Here is an 18012-nt window from a genome sequence, read left to right as displayed (position 1 = left end):
TCATGATGTGATGGCTGTTAAATATCTTCTAAGTATTTCTCTCTTCCTTCTGTGGACCTTTGATATTTCCATTAAGAGCTTCAACTCTGAAACTCAATCTTACAATGGAATTTGCCTGCCTTTAATCTGGATAAGGGAATGCACAAATACAATAGTTACAGGCAAAATACATTGTTGGTGGTATTTTTTATTACATTTTAACAGCTTCAAATAAAACTGACATGTAACATCAAACAAAGTCATAACATTAAATCAAACCCAAGCATGTACTTTTGCTTCTTAGCCTTAAGAACTATAAAATTCAATATTACCAAATTTATTGGATGTATTTTTATGATGTTTACAAGGATATGAAGCAAAAATGTGACTGAGATAGTCTGATTATTTGTTGTACAGAGCTGTCTTTCTTTGCATGCCAGCTGTATTACTGAGTGATCTATTAATCACTAGCAATGTTGGATGCTTGGCTGAACCATGAGAAAATGCTGAACACTAATGCCCAGAAATTGCTATTGGTGAACCATTAACTAAAGATTTTGGGGTATGAAAATGTGTTCATTAACCCTGAGTTTTGCTGTTTCTTTTTCTACCAGAATAAAACAAGTAATGCTCTTTAGCCTCTGGACAGTGGGTAACCAGTGGAGTGGATCTGTTGCTGACCATGTGAAGGAACAATATCCTGGTATTAGTACAGTGGAGAGCAGGCAATTGTTCAAAAGAATCAATATTCAATGTACGTGCACAGACCAAGATGAAGCAGATTTGTTTTTCAGGCAAAAACGAAGAAAACTTCACAGAACAGATGGGTGTCATCAATCAGTCAATACTGACCATTAATCTCTCCAAAGTGATCTTCAAACTATAGCTCTCAATATTCCTTCTGTTGAACACTTCTGACAAACCACACTAAATAATGGCCAGTTAGGTTTCCATATGCATTTGTGGTAGCAGCGTAAGTCTGTTGAACCTTGGGGGTGGGGGGGGGGGGGGAGCGGCTACAGTCAGTCACTATAATCCCTCCTACAATCACAGGAATATGGAACCAAAAAAAAACAAGCAAACCGCTGAAGAAACTCAGTGAGTCAGGCAGCATCTGTGGAGGGAAATGGACAGTCGATGTTTCAGGTTGAGACCCTTCATCTAGATCAGGGGTTTCCCAGCCTGGAGCCCTCAGTTAATGATGGGGGTCCATGTCATACAAAAGATTGGGAACCCCTGATTTAGACTGAAAGGTAGAAGGGAGGAGGCCAGTATAATGTGAGTGGAAGGGGTGGAGCATTAACTGGCAAGCAACAGGTGGATTCATGTAAAGTTCCATAATGTTTTTTAAGGTTGCTGTTTTAGGGACAAGCTCCCTCTACCTATTAAATGCTCCCAATAGCATGAGTTTCAAATAGCTTTCACGTGTGGCTTACTTACCAAGCCTGACAGAACTGTTTCTAATGACGAGAAGGGACAAAGGTGGGTTACTGGACCTTAAAACCAGTCACTTTGGGCAGATGAGGTTTGTCAGCCATGATTGGCAGCTCATCTAGGAGAAGGAATGTCAAACCTCTGCTGCTTTGGAGCTATACCCACTCATGGGGAAAGCTTTGGGAGTAAACCCCAGGGAAAGATGGAGTCCCTAAGGTCATCCTTTGTTGTGTTTATCAGTGACTGGCAGCTCCTGTGACCCCACTGGTATCAAAATGGTCTCTGCTGTCCTTTAGATTCATCAGCTGTGTGCAAGTGGGGAGCTTGCCACATGGTTAACAGCTTGCTCTCCATATTGTCCAGCCCTAGTTTGTGTATCATGTGGACAGCTGGGATACGATATCCATAGTTGATCCCAACCAATGGTGAGGAGCTGTATGAGTGCCGTAGCTGCTCTGATTCTAATTCACATGGAGATTCAGATTTATTTAGGACATGTACATCAAAACGTACAGTGAAATGTCTCATTTGCATTCACAACCAACACACCCAAGGATATGCTCGGGGCAGCCTGCAATGTGGTACATGTTCTCCGGGCCTGCATAGATTTCCTCTCATATTTCAAAACTATGTGGGCTAGTAGCTTAATTGACCACTGTAATTTGCCTCTGCTGTGCAGAAGAATGGTAGAATCTGAGGGGAATTAATGAGAAAATGGGGAAGAATTAAAAAAATGGGACTGTAGGATTTCTATAAATGGGAGGTTGACAGTGAGCGCAGGCTTAGTGAAGAATCTGTTGCCATGCTGTTTCTTTCAATTACTCTGTCACTTAGGTGGGCCTAACAGGGCCACAGACCTCTGAGAAAAAATAGCTTGGGGGCCTGGTGACATTATCAGGCCTGTGGATTTTGCTGTGGAATTTGAAGCAAGTCCTGTCAGATCAGCTTTTGGTGCTGCTGGGCAGCTAACTAACTCAGGATTTTACCTTTTTAGTGACTCATTTTGGAGTTAGTAAAATTAACTGGTCAAACTGACCATTAGTTCTAATATTAACAAATCCACAAATAGCCTCTGACCACCAAGTCTAGCTTCTGGCCTTCACATGAGGCTTACCTACTAAGCGTGGCAGAACGGTTTCTACTGACAGGAGAAGGGGCAAGGGCAATTTACTGGCACTCTAAAACCAGCTGCTCTATGGCAGTTGGCATTGAACTGAACGCCTTTGTGCGAATGGTGGAGAAGAGACATCAGCACACCCAGAAGGCAGTGAAAGGAGGCTACTTTGATTATTGCTCTAGACTCAGTTCCCTAGGTCCTGAGCACCTTCCTGCAGAAGTTCAATGACCTCTCACAGACTATGAGCATATTATTTGGATCTATTCAGCATGCGGTTTTCCTTGGATGATGGCTGAGCTTCCGTTGTGGACAATCAGAAGTCACGTCTTCTCAGTACTGCAACAGAAGGTCAAATTGCATTTATGTGCAAGTCTGCCTTTATTTTGTGCTGGCTGTGACTATCGGTGTTCAAAGGATTTCTATGATATTACAGTAATTGCCTATACCTGTGCCCGTGCTTGATATGCTAAGTGACAACTTCCATCTGGTCTGCTAGTTTGCACCCAGATCACAACAGTGCAAATAATGCTGTCGTTTTGCCTAGTCTGATGCAAGCCAATTAACACCAATCCCATTTTTAACGTTCGGCTCTTGAATATGCAATCTCTTCATCTGGGGAGCAGCCTGTGCTTTTAACTTCCATTTACTGCTTGCAATTACAAAACAACCTGAAGACTAATTGCAAGCTTCCTGAACTTACTCACATTTACAATAAGAACTGATGCCTGGTTTTTGCTTGAATTAATATCTGCTATATTGATGTAACACCAGAATACTCCCTAAGATAGATAGATAGATAGATAGATAGATAGATAGATAGATAGATAGATACTTTATTCATCCCCATGGGGAAATTCAACATTTTTTTCCAATGTCCCATACACTTGTTGTAGCAAAAACTCATTACATACAATACTTAACTCAGTAATAATATGATATGCATCTAAATCACTAACTCAAAAAGCATTAATAATAGCTTTAAAAAAAAAGTTCTTAAGTCCTGGCAGTTGAATTGTAAAGCCTAATGGCATTGGGGAGTATCGACCTCTTCATCCTGTCTGAGGAGCATTGCATCGACAGTAACCTGATGCCCTCCTCTTGGCCCCTGGATAGAACTCTGTCCCAGGAAGGTCAAACATTAAGGAGGACCTGATTAAGCATGGCAGTAGAAATGCCCTTCACTTCGGACCCTTTCCCCAACTACTAATCTATTATGTCCCTATGTATACCTGTATCTACACTATCTAACGTTCCTAATTGGCTATCTACAAGGCTGAGCAGAAATGGCAATGAGAGTTCTAGAAATTTGATCACATCCTCTTCACCCCTTCAATTTCTGATAGCTAAAACCATTACCCCAGGGGTCTACTTCCATCAGGAGTGGTCAGATGTGGCACAGCAGGCTGGTGTTCATCACTTAGGTTCTCTGTAGTGACGCTGTTAATGGGTGGACTTCATCCCTTGTTCTGTCTGTGAGGGCAACAAGAAGGTGAGTCATATGGTTAACCTGAGTCCAGTGTTTCCACTGGCTGCCTTGCTGGGTCTTGTTCGACTCCTATCCACATGGGAGTAAATCCTGCCTTTTCAGGCAGTTCCCTTACCATGACCTGACTGTGGGAGGACTATCTTCTCTCCCTCAGGGTGTCTCTGATCAGCAATGTGTTGCTGTTGTTTTGCTCTGTCCCTCAGTGCCTCCACCTGTTTACAATGGTCCTTCACACTCCCATATAACCTGACCAAACGGGCTCCAGTAGTTTCTAACCCCGCACTTGCAATCTCCGTTCCCTCGCGTTTTCCTGTTGCTCTCTTTGCCGGATGATCTACACTCTTATTTCCTTTCTGCTCCTTACTCTCCCCCTTCTGGCGAGCCATGCCTTAATTGCTGCGACCTCAGCTTCTAGCAGGTTTTGTCTATGTTGGGTCTTTATCCATACAACCTCCTTTCATGATTCCTACACGTTGCCCTGTCTCCTGTCGCTGCTTAGGACTGCTGTCTCTCTGTAGGTCATGTTGACTGCTCTGTTTGCTGTCCCAGTCTTGTCCATATTATTTCTTCATTTCCTGAATCTATGATAGCGCCTGTCTACTTAGAGTCTCTGTCTGCAGGACAGTACCCTCATTGCATGTATACTCCTTTGGGAGAATTGTATACTTGCATACAGTACTTGTTTGCAAGTGTGTTTGTGTGCTTTAAAATAAGTTTGAAACCTTGGTAAAAAAGAGTTCTAAATGCAAAGGAATGCAACTGGCATCATGAGTTCAGGGGCACAGGAGTGAAAAACCGTTGAGTAAATACTCTGTGGTTTTATGTACTGTTTAATTTTTATCCAACCTTTATATTTTTCTCAGTGTGGGAATTAGTATGGAAATATTTGAGGGATAGATTATTCCCAGATATATCTGTTGGGATGGCATGTATCAAGCTCAGACAATGCCAGGTCAAGAATCCTAACATCCCGAGCCAACCCTTGACCCTGATTACTACCTTTCACCCCTGGGGAAAAGCAGAGCATTTTGGCTGAGCTGCCCTCACTTAAAGTCATAGGAATTTAGAATTCTGCTGCAAGCTTGAGGAGCTTATTGGAATTCATCAAATGCGCCTGAAAGATATAAACATGTTGGTAAAAGTGAAATGCCTGAGGATAATTTGGCCCAGGAAGTGTGGGATGGAACAAGGGCAAACTACTGGGATCACCAGTAATGAAGAGAAGTTTTGCTGCTTTAAGGGGGGACGTGAGGTGGCAACTGTGGTGACAGTAACTGGAGAATGGTTGTCAGTAGTTCAGAGAGCTGATGAGCCTGCCATGGATTATGCAGGATATAAATATTGAGCGTAAGAGGAGTATTCAGGGTTGGACAATCCAGGGAGGGAAGATCCAGTCTTCCTGAGAATACTAAAGAAAAGCCTGAGCTCAGCCCAGTAGGAAGTTTTAGCTTTGGGGATAGCAGCGGCATTGACCGACCCTGTGATATTGTCATGGGCTGGAGAAATAGACCAGAGGAGGGGAAAGTGTCTGTAGAAACAAGCAAACGTTTTGTTTGGTTCTATATATACAATCAGGTGACAACAAAGTTGAACTTGAACTTGATGTTGCTGCAGTGAAGACACAGAGGACCTGCTTTGTGTGCCGGTAACCAGGGCATCTAGCAAGGAATTGTCCAAATAGACATAGAAAGGAGATGATTTGTTACAGCTGTAGCCTCTCAGGCCATGTTTGGAGGCAAAGTCCTAAAAAGGGAGGATGGTGTGACAGTCACTTTCCAAAACAGGCAGAAACAATAGCAGCTCCCTCTCTGTCTGACTTGACTGCTGACCAGATCATAGAGCTGGTGAAGACAGCATCCAGGTCAGACATTGTTCATTGTCAGCAGTCATCATCCACCGATGCATACAAGAAGTTTTATAGGGACTGGCAATGCGACCCCTAGTGCACAAGGGGTCTTCAGAGTCAATAACTGATCTACCCTTCCCATCACTGAGGTGGTAGTTTACATTACCAGCACAGGAGGTGAGACAATAAGAGCAGAGAGAAGGTTGAACGAGTGCCGTTTCCTCTGGATTTTTGGGTGTCCCCAAACAATGAGGATTCCTGAACTTTAAGTCACAGAGTCACAGAAAACTACAGCGCACAAACAGGCCATTCAGCCCATCTAGTCTATGCTGAACCATTAATCTACCTAGTCCGACTGACCTGCACCTTCCATATCCTTCCCATCCATTTACCCACCCAAATTTCTCCCTGCATCCTCCTCTTGCACAGGCAGCTCATTCCCCACTCTCACCCCCCTTCTGAGTGAAGAAGTTTCCCTCATGTTCCCTTTAAACATTTCACCTTTCATCCTTAACCCTTAACCTTTAGTTCTAGTCTCACCGAACCTCAATGGAAAAAGCCTGCATGCATCTACCCAATCTATACCCCTCATAATTTTGAACATCTCTATCAAGCTCCCTTCAATTTTCTATGTTCCAGGGAATAAAGCCCTAACCTATTTAACATTTCCCTATAAATCAGGTTGTCATGTCTCTGCAAGAAAACTTGTAACTTTTCTCTACACCCTTTCAAACTTATTTACATCTTTCCTGTAGGCAGGTAACCAAAACTGGACACAACACTCCAAGTTAAGTCTCACCAATGTCTTATACAATTTCAGCATATTATTCCAACTCTGTACTCAATTCTTTGACTTATGAAGGTCAATGTGTCAAAAACTTTCTTTATGACCCTATCTATCTCTGACACCACTTCCAAGGAATTATGGATCTGTATTCCCAGATCCCTCTGTTCTACAACAATCCCCAGTGCCCTACTGCTCAATGTGTAAGACCTACCCGATTGCTAATCCCAAAGTGCAACTCCTCACACTTGTATCCATTAAATTCCATCTGCCATTTTTCAGTCCATTTCACCAACTGGTTCAGATCCCACTGCGACCTTTGATTGTCCTCCTAACTGTCCACTACACCTTGGTATCATTCGCAAATTTGCTGATCCAGTTTACCACATTATCATCCAGATTGTGATATAGAGGACAAATAACAACAGACCCAGCGTGACCCCTGCAGCACACCACTGACAGGCCTCCAGTCAGAGAGGTAACCATCCACAACCACTCCCTGACTTCTTCTGCAAAACCAATGTCTAATCCAATTCATTAGCTCATCTTCAATGTCAAGCGACCAGCTTCCCATGCAAGTCCTTGAAAAGGCCTTGCTAAAGTCCACGTAGACAACATCCACTACCTTGCCTTCATCAACTTTCCTGGTAATGTCCTCAAAAAACTTACTTACATTTACAACAAGAACTGAAGCCTGATTCTTGTTTGAGTTAATATCGGCTATATTCACATAACTCCAGAATACTTCCTGAAACAGCATTCCATAAATCTATTTTCTGTGGATTATTCGAACTCCTGAATACACTGTTCAGCAGTAATTGAATCTACTCCATTGAGTACAATCTCAGGTAACTAGCCGTGTCATTCCACCAGTGGACTTGCTCGTCTGCCTAGTACAGCACATTCATTGGTATTGCTGCAGTAATGTACACATTCATGCCTCAGAGCTTTGACACACAGCTGGCTGGCTGAGGTTGGGCTGAGCATCCTCCTCTGAAACCCAACAAGCCTTCTGTAGCACGGAGACCTTGTTAAAAAAGACCTGTGTAAACTTGATAATATTTGGAAATGCCTATCTATGTACAATAAGTAGTCAATGAAACAAAGAGATGTAAATTTAGGCAGGTTTACTGATGGTAACTAAGTATCTGGGTAATTTTGTCAATTTGAAATAACATCAACTTATGTGTACTCAAGACTAGCCCAGGCATTGTAAACCTTAATATTAATTCTGTAGTTTCATAATCCATCACATTGTGCAAAGGAGATTCACGACGTTGATGCTGGAAATGAGGGGGTTAAGTTATGAGAAGAAATTGAGTCACCTGGGACTATATTCACTGGAATTCAGAAGAATGAGAGGGGATCCTATAAAACATAAAATTATGAAAGGGATAGATAAGACAGAAATAGAAAGTTGTAAGCAAGACTGGAATTAGGGGACACAGCCTTGAGATCTGGGGAGAGTAAATTTCAGATGGAGATGAGGAGAAGCTACTTTTTTCCAGAGAATAGTGAATATGTGCTATTCTCTGCCCAGGGAAAAAGTAGAAGCTATCTCATTAAATATATTTAAGAAACATTAGGTAGATATTTGTATAGCAGGGGAATTAAGGGTTATGGGGAAAAGGCAGGTAGGTGAAGCTAATTCCATGGCCAGATCAGCCATGATCTTATTGAATGGTGGAGGAGGCTCAATGGACCAGATGGCCAGCATCTTTTCCTATTTCTTATCTTACATGGACTTAACTTGCTGTAGTTGATATTACTGTATAGGTTTGGACTCAGACAGAGTGTGAAACATTATATCCTGCTTTAACAGATGTCTATTGCTGGCTCTCCAAAACATTTTACATTTGTTTCAGCTGGAGAGCTCTTTAAATGCAGATGTCATTTAAATAAATACATTGTAAATAAATCTCTGTTCATTACCAGATCAGGGCAGAATCCATCAGTTAATTAAACAAAATTCAATAAAAACTTCAAAAGTGGGGTATCTTCACTGAGTCAAGGCATAAGGGGAGTACATTGCAATATCCTAAGACATCATCATTATATGTTCAAAATTCAAAGAGGAAAGTAAATTTATTATCAAAACACTTAACTCCAGAATATTCCCTGATGTACCCCACCTCTTGGCCCCTGGACAGGGGATAGAGAGGCACTGCTCTTGACATCTTTTGAATGTGTTGGCATCCAGAACAGTGCTCTTCCAACACCTTGGCTCTCAACTTGGATGGCCCTGCAACTCTCAATCCCCATATAAGGCAATGCCCATCAAGGGCAAGTTCATCCCAGCAGTGGTAAAAATGGGAAAACTGGAAGTTCTGCTGTATATTCCAGCCTTTTTGTACTGCCATGTAGACCCAAGAGAGTGTAGGGTCTTTTTTGGATTCCTCTTGCATCAGCTCTGCCACAGTAGGGAGACTTTCAATTTGCATTAGGATCATTTGAATTGCGATAACTTGCATTATCAACAGGAATGTCCTCTTCTGTAAATTTTTCAGTTATTTCCTTTTCCAAGGGTAAACCGGACAATCTATTCGCATTTCCATGGTTAGTTGCCCTCTTGAATTCAGCCTTCTAATTTTGTCCTTCAAGAAACAGAGCTCATCTCTGCATTCATGCTGCTTCTTTCAGTGGAACACCTTCTCTGGGTTGAAAATGTGCACTAGAGGTTGATGATTGGTAATGAGGGTGAACCCTCTCTCATACAAGTATTGGTTGAAATGTTTTGCACCCAAAACCAGACTGAAGGCCTCCCTGTCGATCTGTGCATAATTTTTCTCTGCAATGGTAGGGGGACGTGATGAAAAGGCCATGTGGGAGGTTCCGGTGACGTCATCGTCGAGAATGGCAGCTTAAGTCACTAGCTCCTCTGGAAAAACGCGTATTAAGCCCCGTTAACCCATCAAATATAATATTTTTCAAAAAATATTTGAACTGAAAAGAGGGGCAATAATGGGGAAAAGGAATGGAAATAAAAAAAGAAAAGGCCATGGGGTGTTCACTTCTATCACTCCTGAGACGTGTCATGATTGCACCTGTACCATATGGTGAGATTTCATTGGACAATGTGGATCATAATGTTTGAGTACAGTGTCTGACATCACCATTTCCTTTATGTTTTGGAAAGCCACCTCATGCTGCTTTGCCCATTGCCATCTCCTCCCGCTCTGTAGTAAATAGGTTCAAGGGGTGGAGCCCAGTAGCCAGGTTTGGCAGGAACCTGTTATTGTAATTGAAACCACCTAAAAAGGACCACACACATCCTTTGGCTTTGGGACATCCACCACTGCTTGAATTTTCTCAGTACACTTGTGTAATTCTTGTGTGTCAATGGTGTGCCCACAGTAAGTGATGCTTGGTTTAAGAATCCACACTTCCAATCTTTTTAACACTGTCTTGAGATTTTGGAGATGTTTCTTGTCATCGTTGCTGATGATAATGATGTAATCCAACTAACACTGAGAGCCTGGGCAACCTTGGAGCTCCTGGTCCATATCTTTCCGCCAAAGTGCAGGTGCAGAAGCTACTTCAGAAATAAGCCTATTAAGTTATAAAGCCCTTTCTGAGTGTTTTTAGTGAGAAACACATTTCCATCTGTAATTGGTCCTCAGCTAAGTCCACTTTGCTGAAGCATCTCCCTCCAGAAAGGTTTGCAAACATCCTCTATCCTGGACAGAGGGTATTGATTGACAGATGACATTAAAATCACCTCAGATCCTGACAGACCCATTCTTCGTGGTTACTGGGACACAGGCGTTGTACATGGGCTCCACACAACCTCTGTTTTTTATTCTATTTATTATTATTATCACCTAGTACTCACTGTTTATGGGCCTGTGAATGGTGTCTGTTTTCTGTTTTTTTTTAACTAGACAATCTTTCTCCTTTTCTAAAGAGATATGCACTGCACATTTTTTTAACTTGATCATCTCTTTTCTTACAAAGAAAAAATGTGCTGCATCTCAACAGGTAGGTAGTGGTCTCAGGTTAGTTTTAAAACTTATTCATCACCACTGTATGTTTTGCAACTCCAAAGCTAATTGAAAGAAAAATACAGGAAACCCAGGGATAAATGTATCTATTTTGATTTTACTTTTAGTAAGGCACACAGATGATGTGGTGGTGTAATGACGTGTGCCATTCACGTACTTTTACATATCATCATCACCTTCATGTGCCATGTCATATAATGTGGGCAATCATGGTCTTCCATAATCTGAGAAGTTCTAGTAAGCTCTTCAGACTTTTGCTTGTCCAACCCTTGATGTTACTCATGAATGCCATGTGCTGTCAACCGTGACTTTTTCTTCCATCAATTTTTTCCATCACTGAAAGATGTTTGAGCCTCTCTTTCCTCAGTACATGTCCCAGAAATTTCAGCTGCCATTTCCTGGTTGATGGTATCAGCTCTCTTTTTATTCCGGGTTTTCGCAACACTTCCACATTCCTTAGTCTGTCCTTCCAGGATATTTTGATCATTCTTCTCAAAACCGCATTTCTGCAGCTTCAAGTCTTCCCTTATTTTGCTTTGACATTGTCCAACATTCACTTCCATATGTTAGTGTGGAATGAGCGTAGTACTGCAACACTCTGAGTTTCGTACCCACAGAAATTATGTTATTCTTTAGTATCTTGCTGAAATGTTTGAATGCATATTTAGCAATCCCAATCCTTCTAATTTCAACATCAGCCCTACACTCAGATGTTATCGTGCTCCCTAAGTAGATGTTGTTTATTTCACTGCCCACTTTCAGTTCACATTTTTGTATTTTTTTCTTCTTTGTGACAACCATGCATTCAGTCTTCTTGCAGATGATGGTCAATCCTCTCTTGGCACTTTCTTCGACAACTTTATCTAGTATTTCTTGAAGCTTCTCTTTAGAAGTAACTATCAGCACTGTCATCTACGTATGGTGGGTTGTCCAAATTGTATTCACCAATTATCATGCTTAAAATACTGCCTATTTCTCTTAGAATTTTCTCACTATAAAGGTTGAGTAGGTTGGGGGAGAGAACACAACCCTGTCTAACTCCCCACACAAACCACTTGCCTCATTTTCAACTCTCATTCCTTCTCTTTGTTCACAATACAAATTTCTAATGATTGTCTTATCTTTCTCATCAATTTCCAAGTGTTGAAAAATTTTTATAAGCTCTTCATGTCTCATCTTATCAAAAGCTTTGTTATAATCGATGAAACATAGATATAGGTCTTTCTGGACTCTAAGAATCTAAGAATGAAGATTGCATTTCACTATTTTCAATGAAGCAACTCTGCTCTTGCATGATCTCTGGTTTCATGCTTTTCCTTGCTCTCACGATGATCCGGAGCAGGACTTTCACACCATGACTCATCAAACTAATTGTTTGGTACAACTCGCATTCAATCGCTCTAGGATTTTTTGGCAGTGCAATAAATACTGACTTGCTCATTTCCTCAGGTATTTGCCCACTATCATAAACTTCATTCAGCAAAACTGTCCATCTTTCAATTCCAAACTCTCCCAGTGCTTGAATTATTTCCATAGCAATACCATCTGGTCCTAATGCCTTATTCCTTTTTATTTTCCCCACTGCTGCTTTACCTTCTGATTTTATAATTGGTGGGCCATCCATGTTCTTATTAATTATTAGCTTCTCTCCGCTCATATCTTCAAACAAGTTGGCAATGTATTCAGACCATCTAGCCAGTGTATCTGCTTTTTCCATGAGTTTCGATCCATCTTTCGCCTTCAAACACCAATCAGTTGTAGAAGAATTAACACCAGTGAACATCCTTGCTTACTTGTGCATATCGCCAGAATTTTTCAATTTCTCCACCTCTTTGCACTCTCCGTTTATCCATTGTCCTTGTTTCCCTACATTTTTGTTTGATTTCTTGTTCAAAATTTTATACTTGTTGCTGTTCTTTGGCTTAATTTTCTGTCTTTCTTTCATTAGATCCAGAATTTTGTCTGTCATCCATTTTTTCTTCTTGTCTTTACTCTTTTTTGGGATTCACTTCATTAGAGACATCCATCACTGCAATTTTAATCTTTGACTAGTTTGGTGTGTTCTCCACTGTCAGAGTTTCAAATCTGTTCTTCAGTACTGCAGTGTATTTTATCTTCAGGCCTGGATCTTTCAAGCAAGCCAGGTCTGATTTGGTATTGCTCTTAAACATCTTTAACTACCTAAGCTTAACCTTCAGCTCGTATAGCACTGGAACATGATCACCCTCACAGTCTGCACATGGATATGCCTTGGACTGTTGCACGGCATTCCTGAAATGCTTGCTGATTGTGATGTAGTCTATTTGATTGCGGTACTGATCTTGAACCCGTAATGAATTATGTAAACAACAAAGAATGCTTAAACAAACCACACTACTCAAGTATTAAGTACCCAACAGTAAAGCAATGGAAGGCCTTTTATCCCTGTACAATGCTCCACACCTTTATTTGTAACATCAAATCATTTATTTATATCAGTTTAGAAATGTGTTCATATTAATTAATTTATAACAATTCAGAAGTTCAGCAATATCATGAAGGATGCCACTTACCCTGCTCATGAACTGCTTGTCCTAATCCCATCAGGGAAGAGGCTATGCAGCATCCAGGCCAGGACTAGACTCAAAAACCGCTACCTCACCCAAGCCATCCTGCGGATCAGCATCTCCGCCTTAACCCACCCAACACCACTACCTTATCATTCCCTGTCAAAAATCACCTTATGTAGATACTCCTGAACCTATACATGCAATCAGTTTATGTATATAAGCTAATCTGAAATATTTATGTTTATTCTTTTTTTATGTGCTATTTATGCTTGTTGTGCTTTTTTATGCTGTATCAGATCCAGAGTAACAATCATTGCATTCACCTTTACACTTGTGTACTGACAAATGGCAATAAACAAGCTTTAATTTTGAATCTTTAATCTTGAACTGGTTAGTTGCATGGACATGATTTACCTAGCACTTTTGATGATATTCCCTCAAGTAATGAAAGTGAGCAGTAGACTTTATAAATATTAAGGGGGTTGATTTTCACAGACTTTATAATTGCTTCAGTCTGAGATTTGCTCCTTTGATACCAATGGTGCAGCAGCCTCCGATGCAAGAGGGGTGTATTACCTCAGGGCCTGCCAAAATGCCTCTTTCAATTTTTTACCATAGACATAAATTGACCCCCATTCTCCAGTTCAGGGCTTGAATTCAGCACAAATGAATGGTTTGAAACTGCTCTCTTTGAGTAAACAGTTACTCATACATACAGTTTTGTCTGGATTAGAATTTTTCAGCCTGTAGGAGAATCTAATATATTATGCCGACACCAGATACAGGGATCCCCTCTCAATAGCTCAATTTGAAATCTTTGGGTGTGTGCACCAAGTGTCGGCAATCTGAAAACATTTAAATCAGGTCAGGGTATGCTTTAAAAAAAGCAGCAAGTTTCAAGGATGATCAAGCTTTTTTTTAAAAAAAAGAATTGACGTTACAGTGTCAAATTCAAATGGCGTGCAATGACCTCTTCTTCTCTCTTAAATCATGAGCCAATTATTTAGCTGCAAAACAGAAATTATTTGTTAGAAATACTGAAACTTCCAAGATCCATTGATATTTGCCCAGAATTCTGTTAGTTATTTGTGGTTGTGTGTTTCCATTAAAAATACTCCTAATTCTGCCCTTGCTTTCATCCCAATCCAAGGAGGCCACAGGGATGATAGGAAAATATACTGGCCCAGAATCTGTTGTTTTGTAATTAGCAATTTCAGTATTCTTTTGGAAGACTGAATACAGAAAATAACAGTGTTCTATACAAAGTCCCATGAATGCTCCCCAGAAAGATCTTGCGATCTTTGTGGCAAGAGCTTCTTCATTTCCAGTGCCTGCAGCTGCCAGATGTCAGTTCAATGGGGCCCTTAGTGTCCGGCAAGTATGATGTCACCAAGTTGGCTGAGTTGGCCAAAGCCCGAAGGGCAAAGCTGAGAAGCTGCAGCAGGCAACAACAGGAGGATGGTGAGGATGAAATTTATCTGACCTCATACTCATTTGAAGACATATCTACCTTTGGCATGGACGGTTAGAAGAACCACTGCATCGATGTTGTGAAGAAGTAAACCTGTCTTATTGGAAAGAAATTTTAATAGGCATTCACATATTACCTTTTTAGGGACAGATTAATTCAAGGCAGTAAAAGACATGATTAAAACCATAGCCACAGAGCCCTCTTGCGATCAGCTAAGATCTTTGATGAAGCACAGACTCAGGCCCTTCTGTCCAAAACATCTATGTCCTCCATTAATTAATTGTCTAGACCAATGGCATTTATCAGCCCTAAGTCTGTAGACTTCTATGCTTTGGCACCTCATCTATTCCTATTGTCAATTCTGCCTACCTCATTCAGATAACCTCCCCGCCCCCACCACCTCGGTTCCTATGCTCCAAGGAAAACAAACATCGTCTATCTTGTCCATCCTGAATCTTGGGACAGTTCCATTCCAGAGGCAAATCTCCTTTGTACCCATTCTAATCACTCTTGAAGTGTGATGAAGACTACTGCAGTTGTGGCCTAACAGATATTTTATTAACCTCTCTGCTCTTCAGGTATCTTAACTGCAAACTGGCTGAGGAGGCACTGGAACACTGAGTAGCTTCAGGATTTCCAATTTAAACTCAATATGGACAAAAACCTCTAGATTATTGTCAGTTTTATGGAGTAATGACAGCAGTTGCACTGTTTTTGGTGAAATATGACCATTTCGTATTTGGCAGGAGCAAGCTACAACAAGTATACATTATCAGAGCTGACTGCTGCAAACTGTACAAAAAATTAACCTGGGAGGACCTGATTCTGATGCCTGTTGTCAAAAATAGAAACACTTTCTGATGTTGAAACCCACCACTACTTGAATTCAACAAATTATATTTGCCCCCTTTTTAATCATCACACTCTACTGTTTTGAAAATGGATGTGCATTCTGCGATAAATATTTAAACTGCAACAATGAATGAGACAAGGAAGGAAATCAAAACACTTACCATATGTCAGGCATCCGCAGGCAGGTCTTTGCTTTATGAAATCCTTGGTGTATTTGGAAGGCGTTTACACAAGGCCAGACCTTCAGTGAAAACTTTTCATTGTCACTATATTAACATTTCTGAAAGACTGGCAGCTCAGGCAGCACAAATCGACTATTTGGCAAAAGCATAATCACTGCAGTTCCAAAAGCATTTGCCTATGGTTTTTCTGTTTGATTTTCTCAGGGTTTTGTTTTATTTGCCGGCAACGCCTCTTCCATTGTAACTGATCACAATGCTTCATGCAACTTTTGCCAAATATATAAGCAAATATTTGAAGAACTGAAAGAAAAGAGTGTGGAAGGACCTTGTGTTGTATTTTCATAGTTGTAAATTCAGCCACTTTTTTTTGGAAATGTTTGCACTTGTCCAGGCTTTTACATCCTTGAGTAACTGCATTTTGTATTACTTAAAGAAGTTGATGTGGATTTTCATCTAACCATGAAACCACGTTGAAGTAGATAAATAGTATATTAGCAATGGGCATCTTAAATCAACTGAATTATCTTTCAAATACGTTAATGATACCATTTGACCTACCAGGAACCCAAACTATATCAGGTGAATGGAATCAAAAAGAGCTACAGTAGCTCTACATTTCAACCTTCTTGGTGTGTTCGACATGGTTGACACCTTAATGCAGTTACAATTTTTTGTCTTGAACTGAAGGCATTGATTTCACATATACCTGTGGTGAACTACATATACCTGTCTGGACACGCCCCTCTGCTGACTGCTCCTGTGGCTCCTCCCACAGACCCCTGTATAAAGGCGATTGGAGGCACTGCTCCTCCCTCAGTCTCCAGGATGTCATATGGTGATCTCTTGCTGCTGACTGCTCTCTTCCAGCGAATAAAAGCCTACATCTCGCCCCACGTCTCCGAGAGTTATTGATGGTGCATCAATACCTGTCAATGTTTGGTCTATTTCTATCAGTAGAAGAGTGTTATTAGTAGAACAGCATTATCTGCAGCAGTCATAATCCTCACTGCTTTGAACTGATACTATGATGCAGCATCAGGTCATATTAATATGTCTTCACTCACAGCAGTCAGAATCATAGAGAGTGTGAATTGATAAGCTGTCTTACCTGAATCACCCTGTGGGGTCACTGCACAGTACACACCATGACCTGACTGATGTTATAGTGATGAAGACAGCCTATTACAGAGATAGACTGTGTCAGTCAATTACAAACGACTTACATCATAATTTTATTGTGTTTTTCATCTTTGGTACTTAACAATGTTCTTCTTCTAGTCCTGATTTTTATGAAATACAAGAAGAGGAATGTCTGATGAATCCAGATCCTGTCATTTTAAGGCTGGTGCTTTAACCAATCTTGTAGAAACATGATATTTTAATGAGCTTGGGGCTTATACATTTCCCAAGGCACTCTTCAGAGCAAATGAGGACTCTGGGAAGAGAGGTCAATGGCAGAATCGACTTGAATGGATAATCTTGCTCTGCCACTGGCTCATCATCAGAAAGAAATCCAAGTCCCTGTGTTAATATGTGCAATTAGTTGCTAACATGTAACATGTACAAAATTAAAATGTCACTAAATCTATTCTTTCAATGTTAGGTCAAAGGAGAAAAATTTAAAAAAACATTGACATAAATGGTTGTCTGTATTGTTCAGCATTATATAGAGAAATGCATTAAATGAAAGGCAGTCTCATTATTGCTTTGTTTAATCATAGTCTTTTTGCCTACTTTATCTTAAATGTGAATAAATTAGCTTTTAAATGGATGTTTTATGTATGAATGTACTTCATCCTGGATGAAAATCTATTGCTTTCTTCCTTATGAATAATGTTTCCTTTGTCTAGTAAATACAAATTTCAACTTTCAACATAGTAATGTCTTGCGGAATAAATATTATTTATTTGTGGATTACACGGAGAGATGTGCATTCAATGAAATTTAGTTTTCACTTACAATAATTTTCAACCTGACAAACAAAACTGAACAATAGCTCACTTAAGTCTAAACTATGGCACCATAAGTAGAATACCCTTCCAGATGAAAGCCTTATCAGTCAACTTAAATTTAGTATGTACTCGAAAAAATGCAGCAAAGGCAGTTTCCTTTACAAGTTCACCCTAACTTAGAGTGTATGGGACAGCTCCAGGCTAGGCACTGACTCCGTTCAGAGTCTATTATTAGAAAGTAGGAAGTCATTTGCAATTAAAGGCCTAAGCACTTTAAGAATGCAGTAATGTGTCTTTTCTCCATAGATCAACTGGTGTAGAAAATAACCCACGTATATCAAAAATTTGCAAAATATAAA

Source organism: Hemitrygon akajei, chromosome 3, assembly GCF_048418815.1.
Source record: "Hemitrygon akajei chromosome 3, sHemAka1.3, whole genome shotgun sequence".
Taxonomy (NCBI): Eukaryota; Metazoa; Chordata; class Chondrichthyes; order Myliobatiformes; family Dasyatidae; genus Hemitrygon; species Hemitrygon akajei.
The sequence above is the reverse complement of the archived record's forward strand: the minus strand, read 5'-3'. Positions refer to the sequence as shown.